The sequence below is a fragment of the Lepisosteus platostomus genome, chromosome 12 (assembly GCF_059453375.1).
Source record: "Lepisosteus platostomus isolate fLepPlt1 chromosome 12, fLepPlt1.hap1, whole genome shotgun sequence".
NCBI lineage: Eukaryota > Metazoa > Chordata > Actinopteri > Semionotiformes > Lepisosteidae > Lepisosteus > Lepisosteus platostomus.
In genome coordinates this window covers 9,710,620-9,727,445 of record NC_142622.1, presented here as the reverse complement: position 1 = coordinate 9,727,445, position 16,826 = coordinate 9,710,620, and the positions used below count along the sequence as shown (strand labels likewise).

General features: G+C 43.5%; 1 protein-coding gene across 2 annotated transcripts in view; it reads right to left on the bottom strand.

Annotated features, from left to right (window-relative positions):
* Window positions 1–16,276, bottom strand: part of ldlrad4a (low density lipoprotein receptor class A domain containing 4a) — a 90,606-nt gene extending 74,330 nt beyond the window's left edge. The window contains exon 1 of one of the 2 annotated variants that reach the window (XM_088600847.1): window positions 16,128–16,276. The gene's annotated coding sequence lies outside the window, so the exon portion shown is untranslated. Of the gene's footprint in view, window positions 1–15,835; window positions 16,060–16,127 lie in introns of those variants that run through there. The other variant, XM_088600848.1, reaches the window with a different exon arrangement.
* Window positions 16,277–16,826: the final 550 nt, after the last annotated feature.

Below are 16,826 nucleotides of genomic sequence, written 5' to 3'. Positions count from 1 at the left end.
CACAGGCTGTATTAGCCTACTGAAAGTGTTGTCACTGCTCATGGAAAATAAAACCAATGCACACACTTTTGCATACAAAAACAGGTTAGAAAGGGATGGGTATAATTCTAAACCACTGTCAGTCAGATCACATGTTCTCACGGTACTGATCTGCTCCCGTGTAACCCAGGAGATGCTACCAGACACCACGCACTACATCTGAAAACACACCTAACACAGAACACTTCAGGTGCAGCAGTTACGCCAGTAAAACAGTCACCCCAAGGTGTATCGTAAATTATTCACTTGCGCCACACGGATAATCTCTCTGCAGACACCGTAACAGCCACTGAACAGCTCTTCTTCCCACAAGGGCACAATAGGTTTTTCTATTTTCACCATTAAAAAAAACTATTCAGTTCAGATCACTTTCTATTAAGAAAATAAAAACCACATTCCAGTACCGTCCCAGACTCCCTCCTACACTTCAACGTAGACCCGGTTCTTTATATTTAGAAATAAATTCTTGGCTTTGGGAATTGAAAATAACTTTAATGGTGCACCAAAATAATTCCAGTGGAGGCTGTATCTAATATGTAGTAACCATATTTTGCAATGACACAGCATCTTTAGCAAAAAAAAGATTGAAAGACTGTGAAAGTGTGAGTGCCTGCAACCTGGTCAGCTCTTGATGATGCTGTCCTTGTCCTCTGCCCCTCCAACTTGCTTTGAAAATTCTTGCGCAATCCTTTTACTCTTCCTGGGACACACTAAGTTGTGGTTTCAGATGAGATCATATACCAATATTCATGCAAGATGATGAGATTTAAGTTTTAGAAGCACTGATCAAACAGCCCCGACAGGTGGTATTAGTTGTAGTCCAGGATGCACACCTGCTGTTATTTCTCAAAAACTACTTTTTGTTAGAACTAAAGATGTGCAATTAATGCTATGATTTAAGACAGATGATCGCCGATTGTATTCAGTTGTCCAAGTTAACATAGGTGTACATTCAGCGTTAATGTTGGCCTAATAGCATTAACTTCACTATCCATTCCAAAAATGTATACGCCTGGCAAACTCATTGAATGGGATATGAAACATGGCAAAACATTACAGCAATTCCATCATAAAATGGCCAAAACAGCCATTATCGGAGTTTTTCAAGGAACAGAGCAAGAAGCAGCAACATAGGAAGAGAACAAAACCAGATGGAAAATGCACTCTACCTTGCAAGGATTAAATACGAGGCTGTAATAATTAAGGATAAATAGAAGACAAAAATCACCCATAAATCCTACTGAAAGATAAATAATTCTCAGTTTACACCCATATGAAAACCTCATATTTGTCAGAGGCAAGAAAGCCCAATGTGAGGACTTATTATTGCAGAAGGACTCTAAAACTCCGCGTTCCAGCCAAGGGCTCGGAGATGAGCTTCACGGCGCGCCGAAACTGGCGCTCAAGTGCGGCGCTTAAAAGCAAGCAGCAAGCCGCAGAGGGCCTGCGCCGCAGACCGCGGATCCCAGGGACTCGGACTTCAAAGGCCCGGAGGCTCCACCTGTTCCACAGCCAGCGAAGGGGAAGAGGTCGGTCCAGAGAAGTGGCGGGGTGGCAGCGGGGCAGAGGGCACACAAGCGGCTGCCTTTGAGGAGCGCTGCTGTGCAGGGGACGCGCCGGCTGCCAAGCTGGAGGAAGAACAAAGGACACGGCGAGGAACGGAGGAGGAAAGAGGGCGCCAAGAAAGGAGATGAGAAAATAGAGGGTGGGATGTTCCCTGACCCACCAGGCCTGCTCCTTGTTCGACTGTTCTGGTTTCATTCATGCGGCCCCTTCCCTTGGCTTCAGAAGCTGCATTTGGTGCAAAGCCAGTTAATACAAGGACAAACAGCTCCAGCCTTTACCCAGAATCAGGCTTTTGATTTTAAATGTCGCTTCAAATGCTCTCCCCCCACCACAGTATACTCAATACGCATGCATCTAAAACAGTTGCTTAGTACCGACGTAACATGGCCTGTACAGCAAGTCACTCGACTGTATAAGAGCACCGTGTCCCCATACAGACTGTGAAACTAGAGTGAGCTTGCAAGGGTCGTGAGAGTGCTGCACCTGCAGTAAAACACCTGTGCTCAGCCGTGTCCATGTCAACTGGATCTGGAACTGGTGCAAGAAACCACTAAAGCAGATCTTCATTCAGAAGGAGGACATGCAGCTGCTCATACTGTAGCTTGGTTGGACGAAAAAAAAAAGTGTGCCAAGCATTTGTCTGTTTATATATATATACACACACACCATATTTTACTGCTTGTAAAACATCACCAAGGTGGAACGGTAAAATCCCAGAAAGCTGCCTACAGTCAATTTGACCAGATACTGTAATCGCGGTTTTTAAGGAAACCAGAAGGCATTTCAATGCTACTGGTTCCAGGACATTGAAGCTTGCGTGTTATAGCTTACAGCGTACTGTCGCACATTCTCTCAACACATCGCAAAACTGACTACTCAGGCACAGCTTTAATAGGAGTTTTCACAAATCTAATAATCCTGAATGCTCCTGTCAGCGCATTTAAAGAGTTAATCCCCCTAATGGGACAGCACATCAAGATGATGGACAAGAATTTCCACCTCTGTAACTGCCTTGAGCTTAACTTTACATCTGCACAGCTCTCAGTCCAAGAGCTTTTTGTTAAAACAGTAAACAGGATACCCGCTCTGAAAGAAGCTAACCTTTCATTTTCTAAAGCCATGTGCCTAAATGAAAAACGGAGCTGTTAACGGGAAACATCTGCTCGTGTGACGTAACCATGAGAGGTTGAGTCTCAAGTTCATTCCACAGATTAATTGAAAGCAGGAGGACTTAACAGTGCCATTAGCAATTCATTGTTAATCTAGTCCTCTTTACCAGTTGAATTTACAATTCCGAAGCCTCTAATGGATTTATCCTTTTTATGATTTCTACTTTTAATGGATTTCCTTAAAGCTTTTAAATCCAATGTGTTTTACATAGCAGCAGTATGACAAACTGTCAAAAGTTCTAAAAACCCTTGTATTTCTTCATCTTACTTACATCAAAGACTGTTTGTTGGAACAAAATGTTTAGTGTTGTGACTGTTGTTTTTGTTGACATTGCGGAATTTCAATTTTATCAGATTTGTCTAGAAGGTGGTCGTGCAACCATGAAATTCATGTTAATACAGGATCCGTAATTTACACATTACGCACCCAGATATGTTACATTTTCCACAACTACACTGTGGCTCCCTTTCTGATGATGTGGTAGGTTTCTTCATAATATTAAATGAGGACAAGCTTAAATCTTCCTTATAAAGGGGAACTGCAATTCTATTTTTATATTTCAGAACCAGCAACAATGAGTGCATTTCAAAACGCAAATGTAAAACATACACTAAAACAGACAATTTCCTGCAGCGACATTCTGCAATTCACACGAGGCAACCAAATGTCGATTGAGGTGATGCAGCCTTATTACATTGTAAGCAAGCAGGCTTGTGAAGACATCTTTTAATCCAATAGAAATATTGCTCTTGACTTCCAATCATGCATATGAATACAACTTAACCCTGCATGCAGATCACGTTGGAACATTTCTGCAATGAAATGTCTGCTGCACAACCTGAACTTATTCCCTTGTACATCACATCAGTCACGTGAGTTACTAGTGAGCGGGAAGGGTCAATTCATGGGAACTCTTGCTCTCGCCCATGTCAAGACCAGTGGCTTGCAACGACAATGGTGACTATACAGTATGTTCATCAAGTTAAGCACAAAATCGTGAATTTGAAATCTATAAAATTCTTCTATATTAGCGATGGATTTATTTGGTTACTGAGATTTAATAAGTGGTCTGAGAAATTGGGACAGTAGTTCCACTTTAGCTGCTACCTGGAATCATCACAGGCAGGGTTGGATTGGTGACCTTGCCACCCTACAGCAGGGAACCCCTCACATCACTCTATAAGCTGTAGAATTGGAAAATACACAAAACACTGGAGCTCACAAGACCACTAAAAGGGGACAGGTTATTTATGAATGATTCACTCACTCAAACTTTAAAACTGCACAGCACTATGAAATTAACAGTTAACAATATTCATTGAGTACAGACATCTTGATTCATTCCTTCACCTGCCAGCTGATGCCAATGTTCAACAGTTAATACTTGGTATATAATCCAAGATCCAGAATCTTTAAACTCGACTGACCTTGCATGGGAAAGCGATCAAAAACAAGCCAGAGCAAATAAAAGCCACTGACTGTGCGTCAGTGGGCCTGTCCAACTACACCTGTGTTTTCAGATAGTGATGAAATAGAAATATCCAACCTGAACTACTAAAACAGTCAAGGGAAGACCAAAAAAACACACAAACCTGGCTTTCCTCCATCTCTCAACCCTGATAAACTCGGATAATGACAGATGGATGCGCTACAGTTTCTTCTGAAGCAACAGCCTCTTGGTACAGTACACCACACAATTACAGATGAACGCCTCAGTTCCTAGGATACAGAACAACACTTTAAGCTTCAAATCAAAGGTGTCAGAACATTACAGGTCAAGCTGCTCCACAAGCACAGCTTTTGCTGACAGGACAAACCAGTAAATGTCACGTTTGGGTATCACGTAAGATCCCTTACCCGGGAGACATGCGATATATTCAAAGTGGACCCCCTTTGAAATATCATGGCTACTTACAATATGGGTCAGGAAACTGAAAAATATTTAAAGGAATTCAATTAAAACTGCATCAACATATTGCAATACTCAAGGTGAACTTGATTTCTTCACAGATAAGTAAAAGCCTCTTTAATTACACCCCTTAATTCAGACTCTTACCCTCCCCCTTTCAGGAATGATTAATTCACCAGTACGGCATTTGAACACAATATGAAGATGTATAAGGCACTTTCTTCATTCCCCAATAACTACCAAAGTTGGGTCAGTTAGTTGCTTTTCCTCAAGGTGATTTAGGACACTAAAGCGTTCTTTTAAAGAGGGACCTTAAAAGTGTATCCGCTGTCAGCTGTTTATAAATTCCTGCTCTGCGCTGCTTTCACCTTCAGCAGTGGTTTCCCATGGCGATACAGAAGCAGAGCGGCTGACATGCTGGAGTGTCAGACCGCCTGGTGAAGCTCACCTTCCATCCAATCAATTGCTAGCCTCTCAGAATTCCATTCACACTGTCTAGACTGGGAGACATTTATTGCTTGTCAGTAATGCTGCCCTACACGGCTCTGGAGTTCAGCGCCGAGGTCAGATGGTATTCACACACCCAAGGCCGAAAGGAATCCTACAGTTAACTCTAAATATTAACCAGGATGACAGAGGTGGGGAGAGGGGCAGTTGTCTGTTATTGCTGGTAACCGGTGAATAATTTATGGAATATATCTGAAAATAGTTTTACTGCATCCTTTTATTAAGCATGCTGGATTTGTGACATTTCAGTACAATGCAGACTATCTGCATGGGACCAGGCTTAATTTATACTGCAAGGAGATGCATTTCACTTTACAATCAGTCTGCACGTGCAAACTGAATGGATAAGTTGGAGGGATAAAGGCAGCCCTACAGAAGCCTTGTTTTTATGATTAGATTTTCTAAAAAAAACAAAACAAATCACAGGTCCTACCTTTGTTGCAATATGTAATGCAACCAGGTAGAGATTTTGCATATACAATATGCTAACAAAATAGAACTTAACCAGACTAAGACTGCTAATCAATTTTAATTTTTTTTTTCCTTCTCTTCAACTTTTCCACCGATTTCCGCCACACTAATTCTTTACAATATTGTCAGACGAGCACCACTGTCACACAGCACACTGCCAAGACTGGCACCGTGCTGAACCTGCACAGCGGAGGATCTGGGCACACAGGGACACTGAAAACCGTCCAGACTGGCAGCACAAAGGCACCGCAAAACGCTGACTCTGGCGGAGCTGCGGCGGCAGACGAAAAGGGAAGCAAGACGGAAGACGGGCTACAGATCAGCTGCAGCACATTTCGCGCTTCAGAGTCAGAGCACAGCAGAGCAGGGTGACATTCACGTGGTCCCACCTGTACGCTACTGCAAGCAAGAGCTGCCCACCACTGCGCCGCAGGGCACATCCTGCTTATCTACATTACACAGGGCTTTCGTTTAAAATCCCCCCCCCCCCCCCTTTCTGTCCAGTGCTCTCCTCCCCCACCCCCAAAGAGAACAAATGTCTTTTAAAGTTCAGCAGCAAACTAAAAGTACCTCCATGTAAAACATCGATTTTTTTTTTTGGTTGGCAGCGTTACAAAACCTCTCGCCAGCAGATCTGAAACAGCAGGCGATAGCTACAAGCTTATCTGCATTTCGCTTTGCCTGGGTCATTTTAAATTTAGTAGAGGCAAGTCACACTTACCACTGTAGAGTTTTTTCCCCAGCACAAAGAAAACGGCAACACCAAGATGGCACGATCATTTCACGACGTTTTCAAACTCCTGGCTTCCTTCAAGAGACAGCTGGATGAGATCCTTGGATCTATTGCTAGCTATGAAACAGGCTAGATGGGCTGAATCATTAGGCTGTAATTAGTTTTTATTCCATTTACTGGTGATTATGACTGCGAGATTTCCTGTATAGGAATATTGGGGAAAATTAGTTTTGGAATATCCTCAATCCGCAAACATAATAAACCTGACAGATGCATCTTTCTGTTAAAGACAAAGTAGACTATACTAATACACACAGTACTGCTTGAAGTACTGACTGACCAAGTCCTCACACATGAAGCAGCCCCCACCCTAGGTTATTCAAACACGCCATGGCCTAAAGGAAGTTCTCTCAAATCGATTCCATGAGGCAAGAACCATCCATCTCCAGTCTGCTGCCAGCACGCAGTATTACTTCTTTTCAAGGATGAGTGAGCCTCCATCTGTCTGTCCTTTGAGGAGCTGTGCGCCATCCAAGAGAGCTGTCCCCATGAGCATGTTTGTGCCATATGTCACAAGTAGCTGGCCATCCATGTCAAGCCAGAGAGAATGGTTTCAGGCCAAGAAATACCCGGGATTCCAGGAAAGGACTTCAGCCGAGGCTTTAACTGCACGTAATTAACCCTTTCCCAATTTGATTGGGGGCGATTTCATCACAGTGTGCATGTACCTAGACCAGGGACTCCCGGAACGTGCTGGTGACTTCAACAAGGACCAGCAAGCCCCCAGTAACCCCCTGACATTTTGTTCATTGCTCATTTTAACTGAAGAGAACAGCCGATATGAGAAACAAGCCGTCTATTAATTTTTCAGCCATCAGACATCCATCTGTGATGCATGAAGTTTCCTCATCTGTATCGATTCCAGTACAATGCCCATGGTGAGCAATGAAATGACCAGATTTTGCTCTGTACCAGTCTTTAGGGAAATGTATATACACAGACTATCCTGATTGGGGGTAGGGACAGCTACTTGGCCTGGGAACCCCAGAGGTGTCTTTTCTCCCTGGAGTTTGTTTTCACCTCCACCATGCCCACATGGTCAACTGCTATAGAGATCTGTAAAGCACTGGGGCAAAGTGCACTATACAACAAAACTGATATTCACGTTTCAATTCCATGAAAACTTCAGAGATCGCAGAAATGAGATGAATAGGAAAGTTGAGATCCAGCTGTTTTTATAGGGGTGTCCCCGAGGTGGGAGTTCCAAATGTTAGAGATAAGCTGATCAGATCCTCCCAAATTCCCACAAATAGTTATAGAAGGGAAAAAAAAGATTAAATCTCTGTTCTGTGACAGGTCTTAAAAAGACATCTGAACAGCTTCCTAAGTGAAAAGAACGAAGTAAATGAAACTGCACCCACGAAATCACCCTTCTAACCCTTCGGTCTCACAAAGCAAAGCTTTATTGTATGGCTAACTGCAAAACGATTAGACTGGTCAAAAGAGCAAAGTCTTATTCTATGAAAAGTGGGAAATAGTTCTATGGTCAGTGGAAAGCAGTTTTAATGCAATGTTTTAATAAAAACAGCCTGCAGTTGAACAGCAGCAAATTTAAATGGTATTATAAATACCAATCCTAGATCAGGTTTGGCAGCCATAAACAAATAATTCGTAATTGACAAACTCAGATTCATGTTTTTCGAAAACCCCTTAAACTTAAGTAAATTAAGCTTTGACAAAAAAAACACTTTTTGACTTCAAATCTTTACAAGGGAACTTAGTTAAAATTAAATCCATTTTAGCCCAGAACTACCAAATCGCCATATTGTTACCCAATTACCACCAAAAATGTCAGGGTTCATTTTTGGGAAATACTACTTTGCTTTAATCAGATCAAGGGATTTGATCTTCTTGAAGTATGTATCAAGCCTCCCTCTCAAATTGTTTGTGGCACATTAAAGAGACTTCTGCCAATGTGGTTTTTGAGTTGTATGTGCATACATGTCTTTCATGTACTGCTGACTTCCAGTTTGTTTTTTTATCTACATGTATACCAGATGTTGTCATGCCTTCCAGTCCTTGGTTCCTAAAGAAATAGCAATTACTTTTCTCCATCATGATGAGGAGAATCACTGACAGTACTCCGCTATTCTATACAGTCTTTAATGATACCATCTCAAGACGCTTTACAATAATCCCTTCCAAAAAAAGAAACATTCTTTATCTATAACAAACAAGTCTAGAGCTTTTTTCTCAAAAAGTGCATTTCTCACATTTTCATTTGGAATAGTGCTTAAAAACAACTACTGGTCCAACTGTGGTGTTTCCATCCATCCACCATTAGTAATAAACATATCGGGTAAGGGTTAAAAAAAAAGACCAAAATTAGCCTGGAAGCACAGGGTGCAAGGCAGGATAGTTTGGAAAAGACCAAATCAACGTGAGACTTGGCCATCCCAGTCTGTGGGATGGGAATGGGTAATGGGAAGTACACTGGCGATTTCAAAGAAATGTTGGGTTGTGCTTGACAGCTCTGAATTTTTCAGTTATCAACTGCTGTTCTTCCTGGCTGACAAACACATGCGATTTCTGTCTTCTGAATTGTTGAGCTCGGCCTGAATCACGTTCTTCAATTCTCAGCTTCAAAATTCCCTATATTTAATTGAAACCGTCTTTTCACTATGTACCCTGAATTCTTAAGTCAAAGGCGACCGTTTAATGGGCTGTTCACAGCTTTTCGATGAGCAACTAACTTCTGACCCAATACTTTTGTTCCTTCTAAAGGACGTTCAACATTATCAACTTAGCTGACCCAAGAGGAAAAAGAGTATAGGCTAATAAAAATGGCACAGTTTATTTATGAAAAAGGATATCTGTATGGTTTACAATAGTTTTGGCTTGCACTGTAAGTGCAATAACCATTTGATTAAACACATGCAAAAAGACCCATGAAGAGCCAATGAAAGACTAGTAAACTATTCAGCAAAACCCCCTTCAATTTACTCAATTCAAGCATCCTTGGGGCGAGGCAGCTACTGTACCTTGAAGGCTTTCCAGAAATCTCTCAGGCTATTTCTTTTGGGCATACAGCAGATCTGTTGTGTAGCAACAGAAATGCAATATGGCACTGAAGGGGGAAAAAACACTAACAAGACGGGATGGTTGCTATCACTCCAACAAAGCCCTGGATGGCTGCAAATTATACTTGGAGACAAATCTCATTTTAAAAGACTTTACAAATTTCACTTTTAATCAGCAGTATCAAACACTGCTTGTGAGTATACATTCCTGAGTATTTCAGGGGACCTAAAACAGAGAGTAGCGTTTTAGATGTAACATTCAAACAAAACACAAGCAAGGCTAGTCTCTGAAATACTTTTAGCATTTTCTTAGCCTTCCGAATATGAGTTACCCCCATTTCCAATCCTTCAACTACTCATTTTAAATCCACAGATTTGCTTTCTTAACTATAAAATCCCTGTGGCTACTGCCCTTCCTCAAAATGAATTATTCTTGTAGTTTTGAAGGGTTAGGAAAATCGAATCCATCTCGGCACTAAAATCCTTTGGAGTAACAGATGAGGGCAGCAGGGATTTTGATCAATATTTATAGGGCACATATTTCAACAGACTTCTTCAAAGGAAGTTCAAACGAATTGGAAGAAAAAAGCATTTTAATAAACTCATCAGCCCTAACCCACTGGGCTGCTGGGCATACTCCATACTAACAGGAGCAAAGGCCCTGGTTTATTTGAAAGACTAATTAAGAGCATGCAAATTCAGCTCAAAACTCCCATCTTGTCAGGTACAGCTCTCCTTCAGTTATACAACATCTTTTCGATAAGTGCTTGTGGAGCTGGTTTATTTCATTAGGCCTGCTGAAGAAGGACCAGGTGTGCACATGCAACAATGGACTACACAAAACACAAACCTCAAATTAGTGGAAAGATCTTAAAATAAAATTAAACAGAATGCTTAGATTCTACCTGGATTCAAAGATGTTTGCAACCTTCTCTATACTTGAATCCATCAAATTCAGCAGGACTCCTTTTCTCCAAAAATGTTTTTTTTTTCCCCACATTTATATTACAAAAGTCAAGAGATGTTATTTTGGGATGGTTTATGGTTAGTGGGGGTTTTGAGCTCAGAACTTCAAGGTGCATTAGTGTCCATATTAAAAATCAACAAGTGCCAAAGAAAATTAAATTCTTTCCACTTCATCCTGCAGGATGCACAGATATAATGGTACACAAAAGCAGAACGAGAAGACCTAAGGAAAGAGCAGCTAGGGCTTGGCAAGATTTTCCAAACAGAAATTAAGAGAAATCTCCAAGAACTTGAAGAAAAAGCTGCCACTGTCGGAGTAACCAAATAAGTTTTGTGCACAACCAAAAGCCACTTCGAGGATGAAAACAAAACCTGTTGCATTTGGCACATTATGAAAGACCATAAAAGAAAACCAGCTCCATGATGCACATCTCAAAGAAACTTAAGAGTGCAGCTATTAAACTGAATGAAAAATTCAGTTCTTCTATGTTAAATAATTTTCCATTAATTTTTCAAGGAAAAAGGGTCAATTACAGCAGCACTGGTTGTCTTGATTCTAAAGATAAGAATCACCATCTGGTAAGGTAGTGAGACCTCAGCATTTGCTGGACAAAAAAAGAAGGAACTTAGTGTACAACAGCTTTGGAAGCTTTATTATTCATTTGCTAGACACTCTTACCCAAAGCGATTTATACTTGAAGATCAATTTATATAGCTGGGCATTGTACTGGGACAATGCAAGTGAAGTACCATGTTCAAGGGTACAGCAGCATCCCCATCTGGGACCCTCCAGCTAAAAGTCTAATCCTAACCACAAGTTCACACTGTAGCCTTTAGGAACAGTGTAAACTTACCCGTTTTACTGAAAACCCAACCAAACTTTTCACCAGACTGCCCCATTTGTCTGCACAATTTTCACAGAAAATGCGGAACAGAATGCGGAAAATTCCCATCTGGTTCACGAAACCGGAAACTTGTAGACAAGGGTACTCGCAGTGTTTCAATACAGTGGCCCACCCTAATATACCTACGTCAACATACCGAACCAAGCTATACAAGCCTGTTCAGCGATTTTAATGCACCGTATTTAAAGAATGATGCTACAAAATCCATCAGCCTTACCACCAAAGGAATCTCTTTATGTAGTTGAGATGTGTATCACAATCTACTCTACAGTATTGAGTGCAGAGCTTAAAAGATGTCAACATGGAGACCACCTGCATGTAAGCAGCTGGAGAGAGAAGTGCACAATTTCACCTTAAACAATTTGGGGTCTACTCTACAAATTTTTTATATAAAGTCAAACATCTTCTACCCATCTACAAAGCAGTCCCTAAATCTCAGATTTCCATACTGGTGAAACGGAGAAGCTTGCTTAGAGTATCTTCCAAAGATTACATCTGTCAAATATCAAGAGAACAGGATGCACTACTTCATATAGAGGGCTTCTGGAGTCTGGAACTTAGTCATACTGTCACTTTCCTTCTGAGATATTATAATGCACTGCCGATATCAACACAGAGCGCTATTACAATATTGAAGAATTCCACCGGCAAAATACCTGCGATTGAAAATCTGACAACTTTTTTGGACACTCGCCATTTATTGCCCAATACAGAACGGGAACGTGATATGACATTCACTGGAGTAGTAATGATCGCTCTAAATTATCACAACATGCCATAGTGAAATCCCGTAGCCCACAGAAAAACCCATCAGCTAATCTTACAGGACATTCATGCTGACTGGCCTGCTGCAGTATGTCAAAGAACATTGTTGACATGCATACATTGTATGCAACATGCATTGTTGACAAGTAAAGGTCTGACCCAAGCTAAAAAGCAGAAAGATGAAAAATCTTGGGTTACTGACCCTTCACCAGATGAGGTAGACTAGATGGTACAATGGTGGATTTTAGCCAAGACACAGGGCTTAACATCCCTGTTTAAACTAAAAGAGTAATGACCAGTAGTCTGGACATCCCATCAAAGGACTGGCATGCTCAGTTACCATACTGTAGACAGACTATTCCCAACCAGGGTTTGATTATAGTGATAGTGAGAAGGGAGAAGAGTGCCACCTACTGGTCCACCAACAACTTAGCACTCTTTGCAGAGTACAAAAAGCAAATACCTAACAATTCTGACTCTTCAAAGAAAAGCCACTGATTAGTCTCAACAGTGCAATGCACCTTGCAATTGTTTTACAATATAAAACACTTCATCTAGCAGACAACTTCTGCCTTAAAATGGAACACCTTATGATGGCCCCTTCAGTGCCACCAAAAGAAGTCATTAGAACAGATACAAGGACACATCAAGGGAAAAGGTGGATGATGCAATTAATTCCCACAAAGGATCCGAGTGCACTGTTGACAAAATGGACTATTCATAAACTAACCTTTGTCCATCTGAAATGGAAAGCATTTTATCTCTTTGCCTTATAAACCACCGAATATTTAATATCGTGATGCTGTCTATTACAATTAAAGAGCACATTTCTTTTTGCTAAATTGTGGATCATTGTAAAAAATAAAAAAATAAAGGCAAGCAAAAGAAAATGAAGTGGCTACCATACTTCTTCAAGGTCAGTGGAAAAGGAACACGGAGAGGGCAAATATCACCATTTAAAAAGTCTATCCTCGTTGGACTGTGATTGCCATTACATTCAGGAAACGGAAAAGCAAGACATCTTTGTGTAGTGGTACTCTGCCAGCATATTATAAAATAAATGTTTGACAGCGAATCACAGTAACAGCCCCCCCGGATCACAAACTGCAAGCCATTCCTGCCTGGCACGATCAAAAATTGTCAACCGCCAATGGCCTTACACCCGACTAAAGCAAATACTGCACACTAATGTAACTCTGGTACTCACACACCTCTTTTCAGAGAAACGGCAGTGCAAAACATTAACCAGAAAGAGTGTCATGTTTCTGAAGGCTGTAGAGTGAGCCAGCAGCGATACTCTTTGAGGTACTACACACGATGCTTTTATTTTGAGAGCCCGTAACATGGAAAGACCAGCCTCTACACTTAGCGGTAACAGCATGTTAGAAAAAACACGATACTTACCGTCCCCCCCCCCCATCTGAAGGAGGGAGTGAAGATTTACACAGTGTAGGGTACGTTCTCAGCTTGCACCCTGTTGCAGCGAAGCAGACCGGAGGAACCCAAGGGGAGCTGGTACTGCTGGTGTGATTATTGATGATTAACGAGCCTGTCAGACACGGCCCGGCGGCACAGCGTTAAGGTGTCAGCAGCCGTATCCCAGCACCAGGTCAAAGGGCAGCCGGGCGGAGCAGGGGACGAGCCAGTAGCTCTTAGAGTTCCACCGAGGCGTGGGCGCTCTGAGGTGGTAATGCCGTCCCTACTGCTGCTCCAGCTGTTGATACTGCTGTCCCTACTGCCGCCAGCAAGATAACGAAGGGGGTCGAGCTGCTCCGGCCGACAAGGAAAGACCCACAGAGGGCTCACTTCTAGTTCCCTGAAGGCGTTAGTGGGTTGGAGACGGCAGCTGTTCATGCCCCGATGTGCCAAGTCCGCAGGGACGTGGGCAGCGACCGAGAGGGGAACTCGCACCACAGGTGTGATGTCAAGAGACTAGGACTGGGGCGTGAAAAGAGTAGGGCCAGGCGTAAGGTGGTGCCACCGAGGGCGGAGCCACTTGGCGCACAGATCTCCGAGCCTCAGACGGAGCGAGAGAGAAAAATACACAGAGGCTTCCTTGGCCTCAAGTCCTAGCCTGCCCCCTGACGAGGGGACACACAACATTACTAATCGGAGGAGAGCACACCGTACTGAATGGAGATGCAAACAACAATGATGGGATGTACGAGGGCGGACCGTCGGCACTGGTCCCTCCTGGAGACACCCCACGCGCCATCACACTAGTTTGCAAGAAAAAATCTTAAATACTGACAGCATGTGGCCAAGCCCTCAAGTAACATATTCACACGCACACAAAACGGCTTACATTCGGGTATTCTATGCCATCCTTAAAAACTGTAGCTTTTCAAGACCCAAGTTTGGTTTTCTGTTTGCCACATTGGGCAAAAAAAAAAAGCAAACGAGTAATCGTCTGCGGTCAGCAGACATGTCTAACTGCAACGGCAGCCGGCTCAGTATTCCGGTAAATTGCAGGGAGGGGACATCCAAGAAAAAGAGAACATCTTACATTACAGTCCGTCAGAAACATTCCGGCATCTTCCAATTCTTTGCACAGAAAACTCACATTATCCAGCAAGGGTTTCGTCTCATCAACCAGTGCACATCCGCCTAATCACAGAGCAGAACCACTTGCCCTCAGGAAAAACATATACATGGCAGTTTGTGTGGTTGCTAAGCGGCCACCTCCCAAAGGGGAAACTTACTGGTGAAACGGAGAAGCTTGCTTAGAGTATCTTCCAAACAGCTTACTGAATGAAACTAATAATAGGTGTTCACCACTTTAAAAATGATCTATAGGTGGCACGCAACACCCTGCATACACCTCACAACCACTGCAGTTGAGCTCGTTGCCGAACACCAACAGGTAGTTAAATATGCGCAACTGTCATTTAGTGGCACATCTGTGGGTCCTAAACAAACCGCATTGATCTTTCGTGAAATCGCTGGAGTCTAGACAGCACGCTGCCGCATTAGTCAGCAGGACCTGATCCAGTCACGGAGTGGGAAAACAAGAGCCGCGCACCCTTTTTTTTAACGCGAATTCAGCCCTCCACGGGGGAGCTATCAAATCATACAATGCCTTTCAGACCTCGGCCACGACTACAGATTTGAACGCCAGCATCCTCCCATTGAGAAATGTGAACTTTTGGGGAAGGGCTGTTCGGACTTCGGAAAGCGGTCATCGGAACCCCCGAGTATTACCTGAACACATCTCGAAACCCAACACGGCTGTTGCAGGATTCCCGGGCGGGGGAGCCGGGCAAACACAGGTGAGAGCCGTGGTTACAGACACGCTCCGCACAGCCCAGTTCACCGGGGTGTGAGTCGGGGACAGGTCTGCCACTCATAAGCAGGCAGGAAGGAAAATCGCCACCCGGGCTCAGGGAGCTTTTTCCGCCGGGAGTGCGAGAGGGCTCCGCGACACCACGCCTGCACCGGGTCATGGCTCAGAGGTTTGGCTTGAACCGAGTTAAAAATAGCACAACGCCGCATTTTCAATTGTGCGCGGAGAACGGGCTAACGTTATGCGCTGCACAGCGCTTCCACCGTCTAGTCTGGAGAGCAATCGGGCGTACCCCCCCCCCGTCCGCCCCCGTAAACGACACACAAGTTACCCGCAGTAACGGGGTTTAACGGGAACACAACTCCGACTCGCACACACACGGGCTCCGCTCCACACACGCCAGACCACCGCCGGCGCGGCAGGCGGGACTCGCCGACCCACCTGCTCGCCCACACCCTCGCCCGAAAAGCCGTAGCGGCGCCTTTAAGAGCCGGAGACCTTAAACTTGAGACCGTTTTCGCCCCGGCTTGGGTGCTCGTCCCCAACTTTCCGCCGCCTCGCTTCTCCTCCCCTCCACGAAAAGTGCGCAATGAAACTCCTTCACTCCTCGCCTTTTCCCTTCCGCAGACCCAACCTTTCAAAGTTTTAGCTGCCGGGAACTTTAAGGAATAGGTGGAAGGGGGGTGGTGGTGGTGGAAGAGAGAGACAAAAAACCCCAAACGCCTTGCCTTACCTTCCAAACCCGTCCCCCGCTCTCCCGCTGAGTCTAACAGTCCGTTGCAACTCGACTTCCCTCCCTCCGGCTTGTCTAATGCGACTGGTCTCAACCTCAATGCCAACGACTCGCAAGCAGCCGCACAAGAACTGTTAATCAGTACGGAAAGAGGGAGGGGGGAGCGGAGGGGGGGGTGGGCGACCCGCCTTCGTCACTCGCAAAAAGCTGCAGCGACATCTGCCGGAGAGGAGTACTACCAACACTATGTGGCGAAGAGAGAAGTTTTTTTTTTCTCTCCTCTTCTCCATCGCCACAGCTACTAGCATCGCTTGAATAGGTAGTTCCGCACCACAATTTACCAATTAATATCCCAAAGCGTTTACCATTAAAGATTTAGAAGCCGCGCCCTTGCAGTTTTAATGGATGAATCAAATGGGCGTTTTAACTTAAATATAATATATAAATATTGCTTATCCTGTGTCTGGTACCTATGCTAGCATTTGTAATGCATGTTAGAGTTGTACTCCAGTAAGTACAATAATGTTTTCAATTCTAAATTCTAAAGTGACAACGGATGCTTATTTCTATATTCATATTTTATAATTGTTTTGTTTGGAGTGTTTCCGATGTTCTTCAAGGTAAATTTGATTGAGCTACTCGTCAGGTGTTGTTTGTTAATATGCGTAGTCTGCAGGTAGCTACAACTTAAACAAAACG